This window comes from Ranitomeya imitator, chromosome 4, assembly GCF_032444005.1.
Source record: "Ranitomeya imitator isolate aRanImi1 chromosome 4, aRanImi1.pri, whole genome shotgun sequence".
Classification (NCBI taxonomy): Eukaryota; Metazoa; Chordata; class Amphibia; order Anura; family Dendrobatidae; genus Ranitomeya; species Ranitomeya imitator.
Window position 1 is genome coordinate 565,840,038 of NC_091285.1, and position 22,296 is coordinate 565,862,333.

Here is a 22,296-nt window from a genome sequence, read left to right on the forward strand (position 1 = left end):
ACATCATAGGTAGACCTCAACTATGGGAGACAAACTGAGAAAAAAAAATCCAGAAAATCACATGTTTTGTTTTTTTAACAATTTATTTGCATATTATGGTGGAAAATAAGTATTTGGTCAGAAACAAACAATCAAGATTTCTGGCTCTCACAGACCTGTAACTTCTTCTTTAAGAGTCTCCTCTTTCCTCCACTCATTACCTGTAGTAATGGCACCTGTTTAAACTTGTTATCAGTATTAAAAGACACCTGTGCACACCCTCAAACAGTCTGACTCCAAACTCCACTATGGTGAAGACCAAAAAGCTGTCAAAGGACACCAGAAACAAGATTGTAGCCCTGCACCAGGCTGGGAAGACTGAATCTGCAATAGCCAACCAGCTTGGAGTGAAGAAATCAACAGTGGGAGCAATAATTAGAAAATGGAAGACATACAAGACCACTGATAATCTCCCTCGATCTGGGGCTCCACGCAAAATCCCACCCCGTGGGGTCAGAATGATCACAAGAACGGTGAGCAAAAATCCCAGAACCACGCGGGGGGACCTAGTGAATGAACTGCAGAGAGCTGGGACCAATGTAACAAGGCCTACCATAAGTAACACACTACGCCACCATGGACTCAGATCCTGCAGTGCCAGACGTGTCCCACTGCTTAAGCCAGTACATGTCCGGGCCCGTCTGAAGTTTGCTAGAGAGCATTTGGATGATCCAAAGGAGTTTTGGGAGAATGTCCTATGGTCTGATGAAACCAAACTGGAACTGTTTGGTAGAAACACAACTTGTCGTGTTTGGAGGAAAAAGAATACTGAGTTGCATCCATCAAACACCATACCTACTGTAAAGCATGGTGGTGGAAACATCATGCTTTGGGGCTGTTTCTCTGCAAAGGGGCCAGGACGACTGATCCGGGTACATGAAAGAATGAATGGGGCCATGTATCGTGAGATTTTGAGTGCAAATCTCCTTCCATCAGCAAGGGCATTGAAGATGAAACGTGGCTGGGTCTTTCAACATGACAATGATCCAAAGCACACCGCCAGGGCAACGAAGGAGTGGCTTCGTAAGAAGCATTTCAAGGTCCTGGAGTGGCCTAGCCAGTCTCCAGATCTCAACCCTATAGAAAACCTTTGGAGGGAGTTGAAAGTCCGTGTTGCCAAGCGAAAAGCCAAAAACATCACTGCTCTAGAGGAGATCTGCATGGAGGAATGGGCCAACATACCAACAACAGTGTGTGGCAACCTTGTGAAGACTTACAGAAAACGTTTGACCTCTGTCATTGCCAACAAAGGATATATTACAAAGTATTGAGATGAAATTTTGTTTCTGACCAAATACTTATTTTCCACCATAATATGCAAATAAAATGTTAAAAAAACAGACAATGTGATTTTCTGGATTTTTTTCTCTCAGTTTGTCTCCCATAGTTGAGGTCTACCTATGATGTAAATTACAGACTCCTCTCATCTTTTTAAGTGGTGGAACTTGCACTATTGCTGACTGACTAAATACTTTTTTGCCCCACTGTATTTCTTTCTGTACAGTGTTTAATAATTAATAATACTGATAATAATTCTATTCTAAAGTCATAAACTATGAACAATGTGGGTTAATCCCTTATGATACAAATCACTGCATTTTATCGGAGTGATTTTATACAATGGTTCTCTTCTTGATTTCAAAGTCTTTATATACAAATATCACAGAAAAAGCAAACTTCACATCAACAGCAAAATACAATGAGAGTAAATAAAATAAGAAAAAAACGACGTGAAAACTGTGGCCCCATTCATTGCTTTTCTCGGGATGACATCTCTCAGATCTCTTTCTTGCTTAACTATGTAACCTGTATTACACTATTGTGTAAGTCACATAGAGGAAGCTTTGAAGTAAGTCATTAGAAGACATCACTATTGTATGCAGAAGATGGGAGTAATTATATTTGAATGTATATCTCCAAATAGAATTTTATAAGTAATGCAAAAAAACATCTTTGGAAATAACTCATTATGATCTTAGGACCCAAACATTTATTATGAAATTGGTGAGAAAAACAAATGTTGGTTTGGACAATCACTGAATTCTTGGACTGCACTTACAACATAACGTGGACATACAAATAACACCAGAGAATTTAATGGATAATGGTTCTATCTGCGTACAACACCACAGATAGAGCATATTTGTGATTCATAAAGGTCTGAATGAGGCCTTAGGAGTTTTTTGAGTCGATCAAAAAACTCGGTTTTATAACATAATCTGCTTCAGTAAACGTTTCTTCTTTGTGGAAAGAGAAATTTGGAGGGCTTTTTAAAGTGTTCCTAAAGAGTTAATAATAATAATAATAATAATAATCTTTATTTATATAGCGCCAACATATTTCACAGCGCTTTACAGCATAACAGTTTATACGCAAGTCATAAGCAACAACATTTAAAATAATACAATAATTAAAGCAAAATAAGACCACCTTGCTCATCAGAGCTTACAATCTACAATTAGGTGGGGGGAAGACACAAAGTACAGGTGCTTATTTACAATGATGGTCCAGCCATCTTGAGGAGTGAGGGATAGATAAAGGCTGCATGAGGTTGTCATCAGCCAGTATTTGTGGTGCTGTTCGGTGCGGTGGAGTTTGATGGAGGGTTATTCTTAGATAGATAGTGAATTGGCCACACACACACGAAAGAACAGATATGTTTTGAGGGAGCGCCTAAAACTGTGTAAGTTGTGAATAGTCCTAATTTCTTGAGGTAGAGCATTCTAGAGGATTGGCGCAACGCGGGAGAAGGCTTTGAGCCAGGAGTGGGAGGTTTAGATTAGTGCAGAGGTTTGTTGAAAGTCGCTAGCAGAGTGTAACAAGCGGGTAAGCCAATAAACAGAAACGAGGGAGGAGATGAAGGGTGGTGCCACACTATGGAGAGCTTTGTGGGTAAGAATAAGCAGTTCGAATTGGATCCTATAATGTATGGGCAGCCAGTGCAGTGACTGGCGAAGAGCAGATGCGTCTAAGAACCGATTAGCTAGATGGACAACCCTGGCTGCTGCATTAAGAATAGACTTGAGAGGGTAAAGTCAAGTGAAGGGGAGGCCAATTAATAGAGAATTACAGTAGTCCAGGAAGGAGTGGATCATGGCAACAGTGAGGGCTTTTGTTGTTTCCATGGTGAGAAAGGGGTAGATTCTAGAGATGTTCTTTAGGTGAAAGAGTGGGCAAGAGATGGGAGGTGAAGGAAAGATTAGTGTCAAACATAACACCCAGACAGCACGCCTGCTGCCTAGGCATTAATTATGGTGCCACCCATGGAGAAGGAGATGTCAGATTTAGGGAGGTTAGTAGATGGCGGGAGTAGAAGTTCAGTTTTGGAAAGGATGAGTTTCAGATGGAGAGTGAACATGATGTTTGAGACTGTAGACAGAAAGTCACTGGGGTTCTGTAGTACAGCAGAGGTAAGGTCAGAGGATGACATGTATAGTTGTGTGTCATCAGCATAAAGATGGTACTGAAAGCTAAATCTTCTGATGGTCCTTCCAATTGGGGCTGTGTAGAGAGAGAAGAGAAGGGGGAGAAGCACTGAGCCCTGAAGGACCCCAACAGTGAAAGAAAGAGGAGACGAAGAGGAGCCAGTGAACAGAACACTGAAGGAGCAGTAGGAAAGATAGGAAGAGAACCAGGAGAGAGCAGTGTCCTTTATGCCTGTTGACTGGAGCATAGAGAGTAGGAGATGGTGGTCAACAGTGTTGAAAGCTGCAGAGAAGTTGAGAAGAATGAGCAGAAAGTGGTCACCATTACGTTTTGCTGTCGGAAGGTCGTTAGTCACTTTGATAAGTGCAGTTTCTGTTGAATGTAGGGGGTAAAAGTCAGACAGTGATAGATCTAGGAGAGAATGAGTGGAAAGGTAACAAGTAATGTGGGAGTAGACCAGGCACTTCAAGAGTTTAGAGATGAGAGGGAGGTTGGAGACTGGTCGGTAGGTATTTGTGCAGGATGGGTCAAGAGAGGGATTTTTTTTCATAATAGATTAATGATAGAGTGTTTGAAGGAGGAGGGGAAAATGCCAGAGGAGAGGGAGAGATTGAAGATTGTAATTAGTTGAGTAGTGGCGACTGGAGAAAGAGACTGGAGAAGATGTGAGGGAATGGGGTTGATAGTGCATGTAATCAGACAAGAAGAAGAAGAGAGGAACTCGGAGACTTCTTCTTCTGGTATGGGATCAAATGTGGAGAGTGAGCCAGGGGAATGCAGGGAGGGATGGGAGTTGCTATACTTGGTGGCTGTGAGCGGATTTCCTGAAGGATATTCTCCATTTTCCCTATAAAGTGGGAGGTCAGGTCATCACTCATCAACAGACTTTTGTGATAGGAGCCTGTGTTTTTGGACTGAGGAGGGAGTGAAAGGTGTCAAAAACTTTTTTGGGGTTGATAGTGAGAAGATCATGGTGGTAAATTAGGTCTGTTTGGTGAGGTGAAGGGCAGAGTTATAGGTCCTTAAACTGCACTGGACGAAGTTTTCTAGCGTGCAAGTTTTCCTCCAGAGCCGTTCAGAACTCCTAGAGCATCGCTGGAGAAATCGAATTTGCAGTGTGAGCCAGGGCTGTTTTACTGTTTTTGAAGGTTCTGAGGGTGAGGGGTGTTACTTGGTCAAGGGTGCCTCTAATGGTGTTACTGTAGTGGTGTGCAGCCAGATCAGGACAGGAAAAAGAGATCAGGGACAGTAATGAGTGTGGAATGAATGAGGGAATCTGTAAGTGAATGACTGCTAATGGCTTGTAAATGGTAGGTAGGAGTGTGCTGGGGTGAGCATGAAGGAGAGGATATTGTGGTCAGAAAGGGGAAGAGGTGAGTTATCTAGGTAGGAGATTGAACAGAGTCGGACAAAGACCAAATCAAGGGTGTTACTGCCAAGAGAAGTGGTTAGACTTAGGAGCTGAGATGCAGATGGGGACGTGAGGCTGTTACTGGGGATGTTGAAGTCTCCCAGGATAAGGGTTGATAATTCGGAGGACAAGAAGTGTGGCAGCCAGGCAAAGAAATTATCAAGAAAGTCGGTGGGTGAGCATGGGGGACGGTATATGACTGCTACTCTAAGAGAGGGGATGGAAGGGAACGAGAGTGAAAGAACTGTGGGGATGACCTGGAAAGTGCATGGTGGGGACAGGAGTATGCCTACTCCACCACCAAGTCTGCGGGTCTTGGAGAATGGGAGAAATGTAAGCCACCATGGGAAATGGTAGCAAGGGAGACAGTGTCAGAATCCTGAATCCAGGTTTCAGAGAGAGCCGCCAGATTTGTTTATAAAGTAGCTGTGCAGGAAAGGAAGCTTATTGCAGACAGACCGCGGATTCCAGAGTGCACAATTAAAAGAGGGAGATGAAGGAGTGCTGCTAATGTTAATCAGGTTAGTAAAGTTTCAATGTGAGGTGAGGGAGGGGTTGAGGTTTACGGAGGGTGGATCGGGGTTGGGGGAGATCTCTCCTGAAATACGTAGAAGTAGAAAGAGAAAGAGCAAGTAGTTCTTGGAATTGTGACTTTTTTTGTGTGATATCTTTGGGCAAGATGGACTGAGACTTTTCAGGAAGGTGAGAAGTGCATGGGAGATGTACGTGGGAGAATGAAGTAGAGAGGGGCTGATATGGATGAGTAATGATGGAGACGGGACTGGGCAGTGAATGAGGATGGCAAGGGCACACAGGGAGATAGAAATAAGGCACATGGCTAAAAGGGAGTATATAGTGTGGGTTACCTGTCTCCTGCCCTGACTAACAGCCATTGAATTAACTGCTGCTTGTGGATACTTAGCTACAGGGATACTTTCCTGAAGGGACACGTACATGCACCCCACAAGCATGCACCCCTTAAGATGCTACCAAATTTCTTTTTAAAAGTTCTCATTCTTTAAGCATTTTCAGCCTTTTTAATGGACAGTTCCAAGTTTGGAGGGGATTTAATCAGGAAATGCTTCAAAAAGTGATATGCAGTTTTTTTTTCCCACCAGGTGGTTTTCAAAAGCTGAAGCAGAAAAAAACACTCAAAATACTGGACATATAAACAGCGAAGTAGTTTAAAAAAGAAATGAATAGGAAAAGTCTTAATTGTTTTGTTTTATTTTTTGCTTAAGGTATGTCCATACTGTGTTTTTTGAGCAGATATGCTGATAAAAAGAGCTTACAAAACACTCAAATAAAATTTTTTGTCACTATAATAGAAAAATGACTTGCTGTTCATATATTCAGACTTGTGTGCGTCTTTTAAATGCTTCAGAATTTCAAAAAAGCAGATTTGGAGAAAAAAAAGCGCATGTCACCTCTTTGAATGTACTCCTGATGGAAAACACACCAATTAATCCAAACTAAGCTGTGTCCAATGAAAAGGCTGCAAAGAAACTTAACTCCATTCTCCTGCAAAACCACCCCTGAGGTTATGTCCCCGCGACGACTTTAGACTATGTGCACATGGATCCTCTTGCTTAGTTTTTGAGGAGTTTTGAGATTTGTAGAAGGAATTAGAGAGTTTCTTCTCCCAAACATTCCAGAAACATTCTGTGTGCATGTACGTCTAAGTAGAGATGAGCGAACTTGTTCGGAAAACGTTCGCCAATCTCAAATTCAGCATGATTGTTGCACATTCGGATTCGTGTTCAGATTCCCCTCAATGTTAGCAAAATTTGGGCACAATTCAGTAAATGATCACGTTTCCACTAATGCTTTTAAGAGGACTTTTGCTAGTATAAAGTTGCTGTATGATGAGCAGGGGAGGGATGTTTTATAAGGGAGGGGATGGGTATAGGTCAGAGGAGCGACGGAGTGTACTTGTTTTTAAAATTAACTTAATTATTGTGTGTTCATTCCGGAGGCTAATCATGGCACAGAAACCATCCACAATGTCATGACACAAGGGCTTCCTTCTGTCATTGGCTGCCGAAGTCACATGTCCTTCTCCATATATAAAGCGGACATGTTGTTTTTCTGGCACCATTATGTCAGTGTAACAGCACAGAGAGGCTGCTCCTGCTGCTGCAAGTTATCATATGGTTAGACAGGATCCTGTCCTGTATGTAATCGCTCTTACAGCATCTAACTAGTTTGTGCTAATAGTTTTGTGCAGGCAGGAGTCCACGATCCAAATCTTTTGGGCTAATACTGTGTTGCAGTCAGGACTCAGGAGGCTCCATTTCCTAATAAAAATGGTTTGGGCTAATATTGGGGTGCATGCAGGAGACCATATTTCCTAATCAAAATTGTTTGGGCCAATATTGTTATGCAGACACACTATCTCATAAAATAAATACCTATTATTAATTTAGTGACAGGTGACTGACATATTTAGGCCTAGAATTTTGAAACAGCTGGTTAAAAGAGGAGAAGGGTACATCCAACATGAGAGTGAAAAAGTGAGGTTATAGTGGAAAGGGGAATAGGCTTGGAGTTCGACATATATGTGGGTTAGGTGGTAATGTTACTGAAAGCTCTACTGAACAAACACTGGTTTGTCCTATCCAAAGAGAACTGACAACATCTGTTACTGGACGGGCTACTCGAATCCCTTTCTTTGCAGCAGCACAGCGGTATGCCTTGTAGATGAAGGCCAGAAAGAGCATGTGCTCCAGTGGATGGCAAGCTCTACATCAAGTGACCTATCATTATTTTCCTCCACCTTAACATCCCACCTTGTTTCCCACCGCATCACAACTTTCAAACCGCCTGACTGTGGGGAACCACAGATGGGCGAGTCTGCAGAGCTCTTCACACATCCTATTCCATTGGCATCAGAGGTCTGCTCCAAAGAGTCATAGAATCCATAGAAGAAAAGTATCTGCACCAATTTATTTTTTTGCTGGATCCAAGGCCGGATGAAGTAGGGTCTGAGCAGAAATCAAAACCCGCGCCACCAGATGTTAACCCCCTTGGGATGAAGGTGATCTTGATGAGACTCAGATACCTGAGGCACACGCAGACTGTAGAGTGCTGTCAGGGCAGAAAGATAAGAAGGGTGACTCTCAGGGCGAGGAGTGGGAGAACAGAGATGATGATGATGAGGTTGTAGATCCTGCTTGGTGTGAACCCAGAGGCATGCAGCTGAGTAGCTCAGCAGAAGAGGTGGATGAAGAGAAAGATGGGGAGGTTATGTTGCAGCTTGCAACACAGACACAGAGTGATGCAACCTCACCACAACTCTAGCTGTGGCCAGCAGTGGTCGTGAGTCTGAATTTCACAGGGTTGCCTAACCTGGGCCTTTTTGGAGACTGCAAAGAATGATCCAACGCACGTTTTCTGCCAATGTTGCAAAAAATGACTAAGTAGAAGCAAAAATTGCAATAATTTAACTACTACATGCATGAACTGTCACATGCGAGATAAATATGCCTTAGTCTGGGAATCTCACTGTGCTAAAATGTATACTAGCGGGCCTCACCAACCACCAGCCATCATATGAAAGTATCTACCTCTTTTTCCTCCTCCATCACTGTGGCAAGTGTTCTCACACAGGTCTCCGGCCACAGAACCTCCACTTCTTTACCCCCTACAGTTGGGATGAGTGAGAGTCCGTCAGCTGTTACAAAAGTGGAGATGCCTGCTGTATTTGTTTCACCGAGCACACTACATATTTCTCAATCCACCATAATATCTCTGCGTGCACCTCACTCACAATCCAATAGTTTGTCTTGCTCACTCTACTCCACCTTCTCTCAGCACAGCAACCAGCCCTCAGTCCTGCAATTGTCATCAAGTAAAAGAATGTTTCCTCCTAGACATGCCAAAGCTAAGATCTTGAACTGCCAAATCTGTTGGCCAAGGAAATGTTGCCTTTCCTCCTGGTGGATACAGTTTTCGTCGCAGTCCCCCTGTATCAGTTGCCCAGTCGCCATTATGTCTCTAAGAAAGCTGTGCCTGCAGTACACCTGTATGTTGCAGGCAACATCACACATTCCCTGAAAAAATCTATGTCTGCCAGGGCACATTTCACCACTGACACCTGGATGAGTAAACAGACAAGAGCGTTACATCTTACCCTGTGTGACTCTGGTGGCTTTGTGGGCAGCCGGGCAAGAAGCTGCTCCACAAGTCTAGAAATCCCCATTTTTTTAATAATTAAAAAAAAAAAAACAGCGTGGGGACCCCTCTGTTCTTGATAACCAGCCTTGCTGAAGCGGACAGCTGAGGGATGCAGCCCCCAGCTGTGAGCTTTGCCTGGCTGGCTATCAAAAATAGAGGGGAACCCAAGCTGGGTTTTTCATTCATTTATTTAGTTATAGCATAGGTGAGGTGAGGAATACCCCCCATCATCCGCTCCTGCTGTCACTGTTATTAGCGGCAGCAGGTGTAGGTTGTTGGGAGTAATAGTCCCAAAAGCCCCCACCTGCTGTAATTGTTCTGTCATTGATCTGACTTGAATATAACTCTCACCATTCTCCTCTGCTCATGAAGATCGCCGGCAGAGCAGGGGAAAATAATGACAGCCGTCTTCAACATCCGGCATCTGGGAAAAGCACTTACTGTACCTCTTCTTCCCTGCCACCGATGCGTGTCACACGGGTTACGACCATGTGTGTTCTCCATGTGAACGTGTGTGGGACATTTTGCGGCCCATGCAGACAGTAAAAGATGGACATGTCTCCGTGTGGGGCACATGGACACACGGTTCGTGGAAACACACTGATGTGCTCAGACCCATTCATCTGAATGGGTCTATGTGACGCCCCAGGGTCCTGGTTGTCACAGTGGCATTGCTTTCCTCACGGGGAGAGTGATAACACGCTTGGAAGTGATGAAGGATTCCTTTTTGACAGGTAATCAGCACATACAACACCATTCTGACTTCAGGCTAGAAGGGGGAGCTCTACACCCAAAATCAGGGGAGCTGCTCTTTCTTTGGTCTGGAGGAGGAGTTAGTTGCTAGGCAGTTGGGAAGATTTAGAGAGTTGGTGCCTGACAGGTGACTGGAGTAACGGATATAGCGTGCACTCTGTCAGAGAATTGGGGTGCAGGTGTAACGGACCAAATGGTCTCGTAGATAGCTAAATATAAATTTCACCGCACTCTCACAGGGAATTTGATGCCAAAATATTAACAAATTTATTCAATGTGTTCAGGGAGCATAACAGAATATTTCAAAAAAGCGATAAGAGACGTTTCGGCTCCACCAGAGCCTTCATCATACTCGCTTGTTTAGAGAGTTTTAGAGCGTATAGGGAGAGTAGGGATAAGGATCCCGGTGATGCTATGTTTGTGTAATGCCCAGGCGTATCTGCGCAATGTTGGGACAACTTTTAATCTGGGTAGAGGAAGGAGGTAGCGGCGCTCCCGTGCCTAGCTGCAGTGATCGCCCATTCGCCCTAACACCGAGGAGACACAGTGACACATAGAGCCCGGGTCGTGATAGAGACCCTGTAAAAAGGCTCATGTCACCTGTCATACGGGTTTGTGTCCCAGTTCAACAAAAGACAGAGATAACAGAGAGGACCTTGCTACAAAGCCATAGGCAGTAAGGGACTATAACAACACAGCGCTAGAAGGAAGGCTTTTAACTCCACCTGATAAAGCTGGACTCTGAACTCGCTTCCAAGCCAGCCGGACCCTGCCTGCACCTGTAATCTGGTGCCCTGGAGTGTGGCTACCTGCTACCATCAGTAAACCAGGTAAAAATACTGCACAACTGGGTCCTTCGTTCTTTACTGCACCACTCACCATCCTCCATCTATTCATCGGGAGCCCTATAGACCTACTTCACCTGTGGGAAGTTATATCATCCAGCTGCCATAACATCACCCCAGGGGACCCCTTTAGGCAGCGTCGGTCCACACTGACCGAATACTACAGGTGGCATCAGGAACTTTCCTAATTTCAAAAACCCCTTTAAAGTCCCTCCCTTTAACATGGGTGCCCAGGAAGATGGACCAGATCGCCACCGCCATGACACATCCCTTTAAGTACCGGACCAGGTACCGAGTACCCCACGGCCCTGACGGGCGACTCATTTTGGCATCACGAACAGGATGGACTGACCCAGCAAATGGGTCTTGTGCGCCTAAGAGACTGTGCTTAAAAGAGAGACTTTATTAAATTGTGTACCAGAGACTTTAATGAGCTTTTAAAACATCACCATCAAAGCATCGCCATAACTGTGTCACACGGTGCATGCACTTTGTTTTAAAAATAACCACCAACAGCCGCCAGAAGGAGTGCCATGAGGAGCGCAGGAAAAAGAGGGGTGTGTCATTGGGGGTGGAGCCTGAACAGAGAGTGCGGGGAGGAGGCGGGTGCCATGCTGCAAGAGGAATCGCAAGTGAAGACGCCGTGCAGCAGAGCGCAAGTGAAGACATCGTGCGGAGGCCCTGGATGGAGAGCCGGTTAGAGCGCACGACCACTGACAAGAGGAACTGCTACAGACCGCGCAGCGGAGGAACCGCTACAGCCTCCCGAAGAGTGACGTTGGCCCCTATAAGGTTAGCAGAGGGGAAGTGCCATGTCTGCCCCAGGAGGATTGGCGGCGGTCGCAGCCGTAGGCCCCATAGTATCCCCTGGCCCCGTGGTGGTCACGGCCGCAGGTCCCATGATGCCCCCAGGCCCAGCAGTGGATGCAGCCGCAGGCCCCATACCGCCACCAGGTCCTGCAATGCCCGCAGCTCCAATAAGCCGGCCGGACCACGCCACGCCTACAGCGCCCATAATGCCGCTGTCCATGCCATATATTCCTGGAGCGGCCTGGCTACCCCAATATTCCGGAGAGTCCCATACATTCAGTGACTTTAAAGATAGACTCTGCAGCTTATTTCAGGTGTACCCCCTGTTGGAACAACAAAAAGTTAGAGTCCTGACTGGCCAATTGATAGGTGCAGCACAAAGAGAAGTAAAATCCTGGCCGGATATTGAAAAAGGAACTGTTGAGCAAATATTAGCCAAACTGAAAGTCACTTTTGTCACTCACACTGCAGCAATAGTAAAAATGAGATTCTTTGGATGTAAACAGAGGGTGCAGGACAGAATACGGGACTATGCCCTTAACCAAAATTGTGCAGTCCATGCAAGTGCCCTCAAAGGAGAAGATCTAGCTGACCTCCAGTCCAGAAGGATACAGGCCTGAGGACCTTCCATAGAACAAGAAGCAGAAATGTTATTAATGTAATGTTGTGCACCTGAAAAACGTTTGCACTTGTTTTATTTAACATTTCAGAAATTACCTCACATAAAGGGAAGCTCAAGTTTACATATGTTTAACCTGCTTATCAGCATTTACAAAAATCTTGTATGTCTTTTAATAACCTGTAACTGTTGTTTTCTTTTCCCAGTCCAGGAGTACTGGATTTAACGGGGGTGAGTGTGACATCCCAGGGTCCTGGTTGTCACAGTGGCATTGCTTTCCTCACGGAGAGAGTGATGTCATGCTTGGAAGCGATGGAGGATTCCTTTTTGACAGGTAATCAGCACATACAACACCATTCTGACTTCAGGCCAGAAGGGGGAGCTCTACACCCAAAATCAGGGGAGCTGTTCTCTCTTTGGTCAGGAGAAGGAGTTAGTTGCTAGGCAGTTGCAAGGCAGTTGGGAAGATTTAGAGAGTTGGTGCCTGACAGGTGACTGGAGCAGTCTGAGGCAGAAGGACGGGTGTGGGGCCGTACAGCCTAAGGTGCCGTAGCTCCTAGATAGCGAGAAACAGAGGGAAGAACAGCCTTTAGCTAACGTGTCAGAGAGCGAAGCACAGGAGAGTGACAACAGGGGAGAATAGCTGAGACTGGGCTACATCCCTGAATGAACGCAGACACCGGTAGCCGGAAGACCGAGGCTTTTGTGGGACTCTAAGGCACATAGCAGAAACCAGCAGGACAACTGGATTATACATAACTCATTCACCCTAACACCGAGGAGACACAGTGACACATAGAGCCCGGGTCATGATAGAGCCATTATAAAAAGGCTCAAGTCACCTGTCATACGGGTTTGTGTCCCAGTTCAACAAAGGACAGAGATAACTGAGAAGACCTTGCTGCAAAGCCATAGGCAGTAAGGGAATATAACAACACAGCACTAGATGGAAGGCTTTTAACTCCACCTGATAAAGCTGGACTCTGAACTCGCTTTCAAGCCAGCCGGACCCTGCCTGTACCTGTGATCTGGTGCCCTGGACTGTGGCTACCTGCTACCATCAGTAATCCAGCCTGGGAACTTTTCAGAATATTTTCCCACGCTCAAGTTCATATGAGGACATCCAGCAGAGGGCGCTCCACCGCAACTCGAGGTAACTACAGGTCATTCACCTACATTCCATTCATTCGCTGGGTTTTTACAGGCAGAGGCGGCTGCATTAGCAGGCTTCTGCTTGTAAAATTAGTTAACCCTTTCAGATGGATTTACAGCGTGGGACGAGACTGATCGTCGGAAGGTATGGAATATTGTTGTTTGTTTTGTTTACTTTTGTTTCAGGTGACAAGGGTCTTCAGGTGGATTACCAGTATAATAAAATATTACAACAACCTGTGTATTTATTTCATTAAAATACTTTGTAATAATGTTTGTGTGTTTTTTTAACCATTTCATACTATTGGATTAATTATTAATTAGGCTTAATAGCAAGGTGACATTAACCCTTCATTACCCCATATCCCACCACTACACGGGAGTTGGAAGAGAGAGGCTAAGTGCCAGAATAGGAGCATCTTCCAGATGTGCCTTTTCTGGGGTGGCTGAGGGCAGATGTTTTTAGCCAGGGGGGGGGGCAATAACCGTGGACCCTCTCCAGGCTATTAATATCTGCCCTCAGTCACCGGCTTTCCCACTCTGGCGGAGAAAATTGTACGGGAGCCCACGCCAATTTTTTCCGTTATTTAACCCTTTATTTTAATAGCTAGAGCCACCAAATTTAACATATAGACACTTCTTCCATTACTAAAGAGAAATATGTAATAAAAGAAGGGATATGAGATGGTTTACTGTATGTAAACCATGTCTCATATCATGTCGGGTTTCAGAAGGAGATAGGAAAAGTCGGCAGTTGAATTACCTGCTTTTCTGCTATCTAGCGCTGTATGATATATATATCTACTATATAAAGCTGAATGTGTGTGTGTGTGTGTGTGTGTGTGTGTATGTGTGTGTGTATGTCCGGGATTGGCATCTGCACCGTCGCAGCTACAGCCACAAAATTTTGCACAGTCACACGTCTGGACCCCGAGAGCGTCATAGGCTATGTTGTGAGGCGAAATTTTAACCCCGCGCGTTCCAATTCACCAAACAATTTTGCCCCTATCTACATAATGGGGAAAAAAGTGAAAGGAAAAGTGTTGGAAGCGTCGCAGCTACAGCAACAAAATTTTGCATAGTCACACGTCTGGACCCTGCGAGCGTCATAGGCTATGTTGTGAGGTGAAATTTTAACCCCGCGCTTTCCAATTCACCAAACAATTTTGCCCCTATCTACATAATGGGGAAAAAAGTGAAAGGAAAAGTGTTGGAGGCGTCGCAGCTACAGAAACAAAATTATGCACAGTCACACGTCTGGACCCTGAGAGCATCATAGGCTACGTTGTGAGGTGAAATTTTAACCCCGCGCTTTCCAATTCACCAAACCATTTTTCCCCTATCTACATAATGGGGAAAAAGTGAAATGAAAAGTGTTGGAGGCGTCGCAGCTACAGCCACAAAATTTTGCACAATCACACGTCTGGACCCTGAGAGCGTCATAGGCTATGTTGTGAGGTGAAATTTTAACTCCGCACTTTCCAATTCACCAAACAATTTTGCCCCGATCTACATAATGGGGAAAAGTGAAAGGAAAAGTGTAGGAGGCAAATTGACAGCTGCCAGATGTGAACAAGGGGGACTTAAAGAATGAGAGCGATGGCGCCAAAGAGTATATACCGTACAGTTGCTAAGGTGGGGCCCCGACATGAGATACTCACCACACATGGGAATATGAACACACACACAAAATGCGCCACACACTACCACGTGCTTGAACACATATACCACCCTCAGCACACATTTCACCACACATACACCAACCTCGCCACATAAAAGTCGAAACACAAAAGTCGCCGCTCAAAACTCACCACGCGCAAAACTCGCCACATGCAATAACTAGACTCACGCAAAACGCGCCACAAGTGCAAAACTCACCTCATGGAAAACTCGCCACACGCAAAACTTGCACACGCGGAAAAATTGCCACATGCACAAAATTTGCAACACATGCAAAAGTTGCCTCACACAAAACTTGCACATACTCAAAAGGCACCAGACATAAAACTCACCACGCGCAAAACTTGCTGCACACAACTTGCTACCCTAACCTGTCACATGCAACTCGACACACAAAAAGTTGCTACACGCATGTTGCCACACAAAACTCATCTCACAAAAGTTGCTACATGCATGTCGCCACACACAACTCAACACACACAACTTGACAAACGAAACTCGCCCTAAAACACACACAAGTCTGGTATTAGCCTTCAAAAATAAAAATCTGATTAATAAGCAGACAAACTACAAGAGCAACAAATGTACCATATAGGAAATACGGCAGCTGTCAGTCACATGACCTGTCTATTATGTGTATGTGTGAGCTAATATATACTGCCAGGGGGGAGGGCTTCCTGTTGGCTGGGGATCAGGCTGCCAATTTATCTTACAAATACTGAGGTAAAAATACTGAGCAAATAACGTGTGAACGAGGTCTAACACAGGAGATCACACAGGTATATACTATATACAGGGGAGATGACACACAGATATATACTATATACAGGAGAGATGACACACAGGTATATACTATATAGAGGAGGAGATGACATACAGGTACATACTATATACAGGAGGAGATGACATACAGGTATATACTATATACAGGAGGAGATGACACACAGGTATATACTATATACAGGAGCAGATTACCTACAGGTATATACTATATACAGGAGGAGATGACATACAGGTATAAGCTATATATAGGAGGAGATGACATACAGGTATATACTATATACAGGAGGAGATGACACACAGATATATACTATATACAGGGGAGATGACACACAGGTATATACTATATACAGGAGGAGATGACATACAGGTATTTACTATATATAAAAGTAGATGACATACAGGTATATACTATATATAGGAGGAGATGACATACAGGTATATACTATATATAGGAGGAGATGACATACAGGTATATACTATATATAGGAGGAGATGACATACAGGTATATACTATATACAGGGGAGATGACACACAGCAGGTATATACTATATACAGGGGAGATGACATACAGGTATATACTATATACAGGAGATGACATACAGGTGTATACTATATATAAGGGAGATGACAAACATGCATATACTGAGGTGAAAATGAGAGGTGTGAGGTGAAAATGAAAAGGTGTGAGTGCAAAATGAGAGGAGTGAGGGAAAATAGTGTAGTGATCGGAAAATGACAGATGTGAGGTCGAAATGACAAGTGTTAGGCGGGAGTGAGAGGAGTGAGGGAGAAAATGAGAGATGTGAGGGGGAAAATTAAAGATGTGATTGGGAAAATGAGAGGCGTGATGGGAAAATAAGAGAAGTGACGTGCTATAACTAACCACAGATATTTACTATGCCCAGGCAACGCCGGGCTCTTCAGCTAGTATATATATATATACATATATATATATATATATATATATGTGTGTCTCACTGACATATATATATATATATATATATACACAGTATATATGTTTTTACGATTATTTGAGCCCATGGATCCATTGTATGTCCGTATTGCAAGCCTGCGAGAAAATCTCGCAGTACGGATGCCATACCGATTACATACGGAGGATGCCATGTGCAAAATACGCTGACACACCCTGCCTACGGATGACATACGGATCACTATTTTGGGGACTTTTCTGCGTATTACGGCCGTAAATAACGGATCGTATTTTCATATGCTGAGTGTGACACCGACCTTGACGTGCACAAAAAAAACCAGACCGAGTTTCATCTATATTTTGGATCCGAGTGTCATCAGTGTGTCAGATTTTACAGTCAGTGATTTTCACATAAGAAAAAAATGAATAGCAACGGATCACTATTTTGGGGACTTTTCTGCGTATTACGGCCGTAAATAACGGATCGTATTTTCATATGCTGAGTGTGACACCGACCTTGACGTGCACAAAAAAAACCAGACCGAGTTTCATCTATATTTTGGATCCGAGTGTCATCAGTGTGTCAGATTTTACAGTCAGTGATTTTCACATAAGAAAAAAATGAATAGCAAAGTTTCTCCATCCACTGTGATGGTAATCAAGGACAGCACACAGAGTGCACATACATACCATTCTTGTGTTTTCAGTGATTTTCATGGACCCATAGACTTTTATGGGTGACTTTCATCCGCAATGCCAATAAAAAACAAACTCCTTGATTTTTCTACACAAAAATGGTCCATAAAAAGCATGGATAAGTGTACAGCTCCATGGATTATAATGGGTATAAATGTGAAAAACACAGAAAGAACATATACATGTGAAGCGGATGTCTTAATGAGGTCTTATGTGGCTAATGGAACGTAATAAAGGAGGGAGGGCCTCCGACTCAATGTGCCCCTCTATCAGTCAGAGCAGAGGCTCTTACTCTGGTGGTCTTGAGCCATAGACTGCCATTTATCAGACTGACTGCCTTGAAATGTCAGTCTATTCCTCTAGTGGGGAAATGTGATTTCTGTTTTTTTTTTTTGTTTTGCTGGGACAATAGTGTGGAGCTTATAAAATAAAACAGAAAGAACAAGAAGAACCGGAGGCATCATGGACAAGGGGATAATGCATAATTCTTTTTGTATGTGCAGTATCTGTAATGCAGCATTTGTACTGCTGTGTGGCTGCGTGTAGACACAAAGATGGATGATGAGAAATGAAAAATAATGGCACATTATATCACATGCTGCATTGTGGAAATATTCACCTCTTTTGTTTATATGGAAGAATAATGTGCTAATTTATGTCAGCATACAGGGAGCCCACAGGTTCATAAAACAGACATATGCCGCCATATACAGCTTCTGTATGCAGCAAATTACAGTGTGTATGGACCCTAAAAGCAAGAATCGAAAACTTGCTAAGCTAGCCGGCATAGCTGGTAATGAGTAAGTATTTGTACCAATGGTATTGATGGCGGAATCGGTGGCTCGTGTAATAAGGTCATGTTAACTTTCATCACGTCTTTCCTAAATCCCCCTTATAATACCGTGGCTGGCTCTGTTACTGGCAGCGGTGCAGAGCGATCCATGTACGACCCTTACCATAGACATGTAAAGCATTTGTGTATCAGATTCATTTCCACCCAACAAAGCTCCTATTAAATTATCGCTCAAAAAAATCGAAAGCAAAGACGCAGGATTTCTGTTTAACCCCCATACAAAACCTGTGATCGAAGCAAAGGCTGCGCGATAATGGCAAAAATGCAGCCTGTTACACCTCGCCCACTCCCATCCACATCCAAGGACAATAGCAGATGCTAAAATCACGTCGTTTGCATGATTTCTGCTGCCTGCTTGTTTACACAAGGCACCTGCGCGAGATTTAAAGGATTTGCGCTAATAAAGCCAAATTGCAGCAAACAAAAGTTCTGCTATCAGTTTAAAGACCAATCTGGGATACTTGACTTTTTTTTTTTTTTAATTCATGTTGCCTTTTAATAAGTATTTTAATTCCTTAGGCTGGTGCTTTTTGTCTTCCAGGAAGATCTGAGAGTGGGAGGCCGCCCCCCCCCCCCCCCCCCTTTATTTGTATGTCTCCCGCTGCTTTCCTTTTTTCCCTTGTACCAAAGCATCGAGAAACATCTCCATCCACGACTTTCAATAAGTAAGATATATATATTATATATTATATATATATATATATATATATATATATATACATACAGTATATGGATCAAATGTTTATAGCAGCTACAGGTGACTATCTTCTGGCAGTGAAACAGTCAATCAAAGACACATTCAATAATTCCTTTCAATACCGCTGTTCTCTTTATCGTTTAAGATTTTCTTTCTCCATTCATCATCGAATTATCTTTTTTTCCTTGGTTATTATTCCTGCTCTCCTTTGTTTTCACTGAATAATACCCTTGAACTTATCTCCCTTTATTCTGTCCATCTCCTTATTTGCTATGGCATGTCCCTTTCTTCTTATTCTTCATGTCTTTCTTGTAGCTGCCCACATCTCTAACCTTCCCTACCACACCATTATTTTTTACACTACATATTACAATGGACTAATGGTCTGATACTGTGTTCTTACACTGAGGACTGGGGACAGAAATCATAAATTTGCACAACTCTAGATGATTAGATAGATGGATAAATAGATAGATAGATAGATAGATAGATAGATAGATAGATAGATAGATAGATAGATAGATAGATAGGTAGATGATAGATAGATGATAGATAGATAGATAAAATAATAGTCCAGAGTTGTGTAGATCTACATATACATACATCATATGTATTATATATATATATATATATATATATATATATTTATATCGTATATATATATATATATATATATATATATATATAATATATATATATATAGTATTATTGTTATTATTATTATTTTATTATTTTATCATTTCTTTATTTTTTCCTATGTATTGTTTTATTTTTCATTTTCCTACAGAAAAAAAAGGACCACAGCACAATTGTTGCTCTGCACCTATAAAAGCACATCAGGAGCTTGTATCGTCACTGATAGTCAAGGTAATTAGACATTTTAACCTAATTTGCATCACTTGCGGCTCATTATATTGTTCAGCTGTAATTAGTACCACTAGACTAACGGGCAGACCTTTTTTAAAAAAAATATTCTCTCTTACAAATATGTCTAGATTAGGTTTTATCTCTATTTAATCTTTTGCTTAAAGTGACAAAATACTTAAAATCCTGCCCAGGAACGTGGTCGTTTTTGATGTAAATGGCTACACTTTAAGATATGATTTGTTTTATTAACCAATGTGGTATGTAATAGGAGGGAGGGGAAAAAATGTATCTCTGATGATTTATTTATTTATTCTTCTATTTATTTTTTTTATTTTATTTTTTTACAAAATGCAACATCTGGAAAGCACAGGTCGTGTCGCATTTGCATATTAAACACACGATTGTCATGTAAATTGTAATAGTAAATTGCACACAGGCACATTTCATACGGATTGATACAAATTTTAGAAAAATGGAAAACAAATACGTTGCTAAAAGATGAAAATAAATGTAGATTAAATAGTTTGAACAATAAATGATGAATATTGATTAATCAGGATTTGTGAAATAATAATATATTATTACATACATTCTAATAGCCGTATGACCTTCAAAATGTTTTTTTTTCCGTGTGCGGCCATTACAATGTGGAATTTTTTTTGACATGTAAACTGATATTTGTCGTGTTGAGCATGTCTATGATATTTCTAATTGGAGAAGAAAAATAACATTAAAAACATATCATGCTGCCCATTCATTCATAGCATAGATGTGGATAACAGGACGATTAAAGAAAAAAAAAGAAAGGAACGAAGAAAAGAAATATTGCCGAAAAAGGACACAGTGACTGCAGAATGTCCGGTACAATACATACACACAAATATGGCATAGATTAATAAACAGTAATTTTTAGGGTCTAAAACTACACTGATTGCTAAATTATAAGCCTGTACGGTATGTCAGTAGAAATGGATTGTAGCTCATATAACAGAAAATAACAGATTGTCAGGTTTTGTACAAATATTGCTATTTTTGATAACATAACAGCAACAATTTATGATATATCAAATAAATGTAAAGCCTATCATTTTCTCCTAAGTAAACGAAATAAAAAAAAAATGAAAAAACAAACGATATCCCAAATATTTTTTGAGGGAAACAGGAAAACTATGGAAAGGAGACATTTTACATTTTGACAGTACCCCAGCCCCATCTAGTGTCTGCCATTGGAACTACACCAGTTGGTATAATAAAGCATAAACTAAGCGTTTACACATACGTATGGTGTTTAAATGTGGTTGTTACATGTCTTATTACAAAAAAAACCAACTCAAATATATGGGTACTTAGATAAATCCCCAAAGCAAAAAATACACCAACAGACAAAGGAAAGGGGCCTCATATTACAATAACCCTCCTCCATTATAGTGCTGGGTTTTGCCACTCGACAAAGAAAGACCTATTGTTTGTTTCTCCCTCCAGACTAATTTTTCACCCCCATTGTATGTTAATACCATAGTGGTATAGCTTAACTACTCTATAAGCATGTCCAGTAGATTCCCAAAACAAGGACAGGTCTCCCAGATTTCGGATTGAGGTGGCAAATTCATTTGTTCAGGGTTTAAAAAGTAATTCAAACTTGCTTGGAATAAATTAAGACTTGTCCAGAAATAAGTTGCGGATGGACATGACTAAATACATATAAAGTACATTCTTAAAGATAGTTTTTTTGGGGGGAAGTCTCTAATGTAAGGTCTGGGGTCAGTCTGAACGGGTCGGGTATGGGGACTCTTTAATGGTGGGTGTTGTTTGGTTGTTTGGAATCTATATAGTTATTTAGGGGGTCTGGTGTATGGTCAATTTGTTTAGAGGTCTGGTGTCTTCTCTGTATTCATTTTGCGGTACATTGAATGGGATCATATATACTATTTGTAATTTATAGCCTATAAATTGTGGATAAATCCAATGTAAATTTAAGGTATTAGGCAAAAATAGTCATGCCTTTAGAAATGCTTTAAAGGGAACCTGTCACCTGAATTTGGCGGGACTGGTTTTGGGTCATAGGGGCGGAGTTTTCAGGTGTTTGATTCACCCTTTCCTTACCCGCTGGCTGCATGCTGGCTGCAATATTGGATTGAAGTTCATTCTCTGTCCTCCATAGTACACGCCTGTGCAAGGCAAGATTGCTTTGTGCAGGCGTGTACTATGGAGGACAGAGAATGAACTTCAATCCAATATTGCAGCCAGCATGCAGCCAGCGGGTAAGGAAAGGGTGAATCAAACACCTGAAAACTCCGCCCATATGACCCAAAACCAGTCCCGCCAAATTCAGGTGACAGAGTCCCTTTAATGATCCTTCTCAAAAGCTGGAGAAAAAAATTGCGCAAAAGGGTCTTATCCGTCAAACATTAAAATTAAGGATAACCGATTATGCTAACCTGATCCGTAGAAATATGCGTTTCGGAATGTTGTGCAGCTGCTGCAGATCCACGGCTCATCACACCGACTGCAATAAAGACAAGGAACATTTGTGGACTTGTTCGCCCTAGCTGATTAT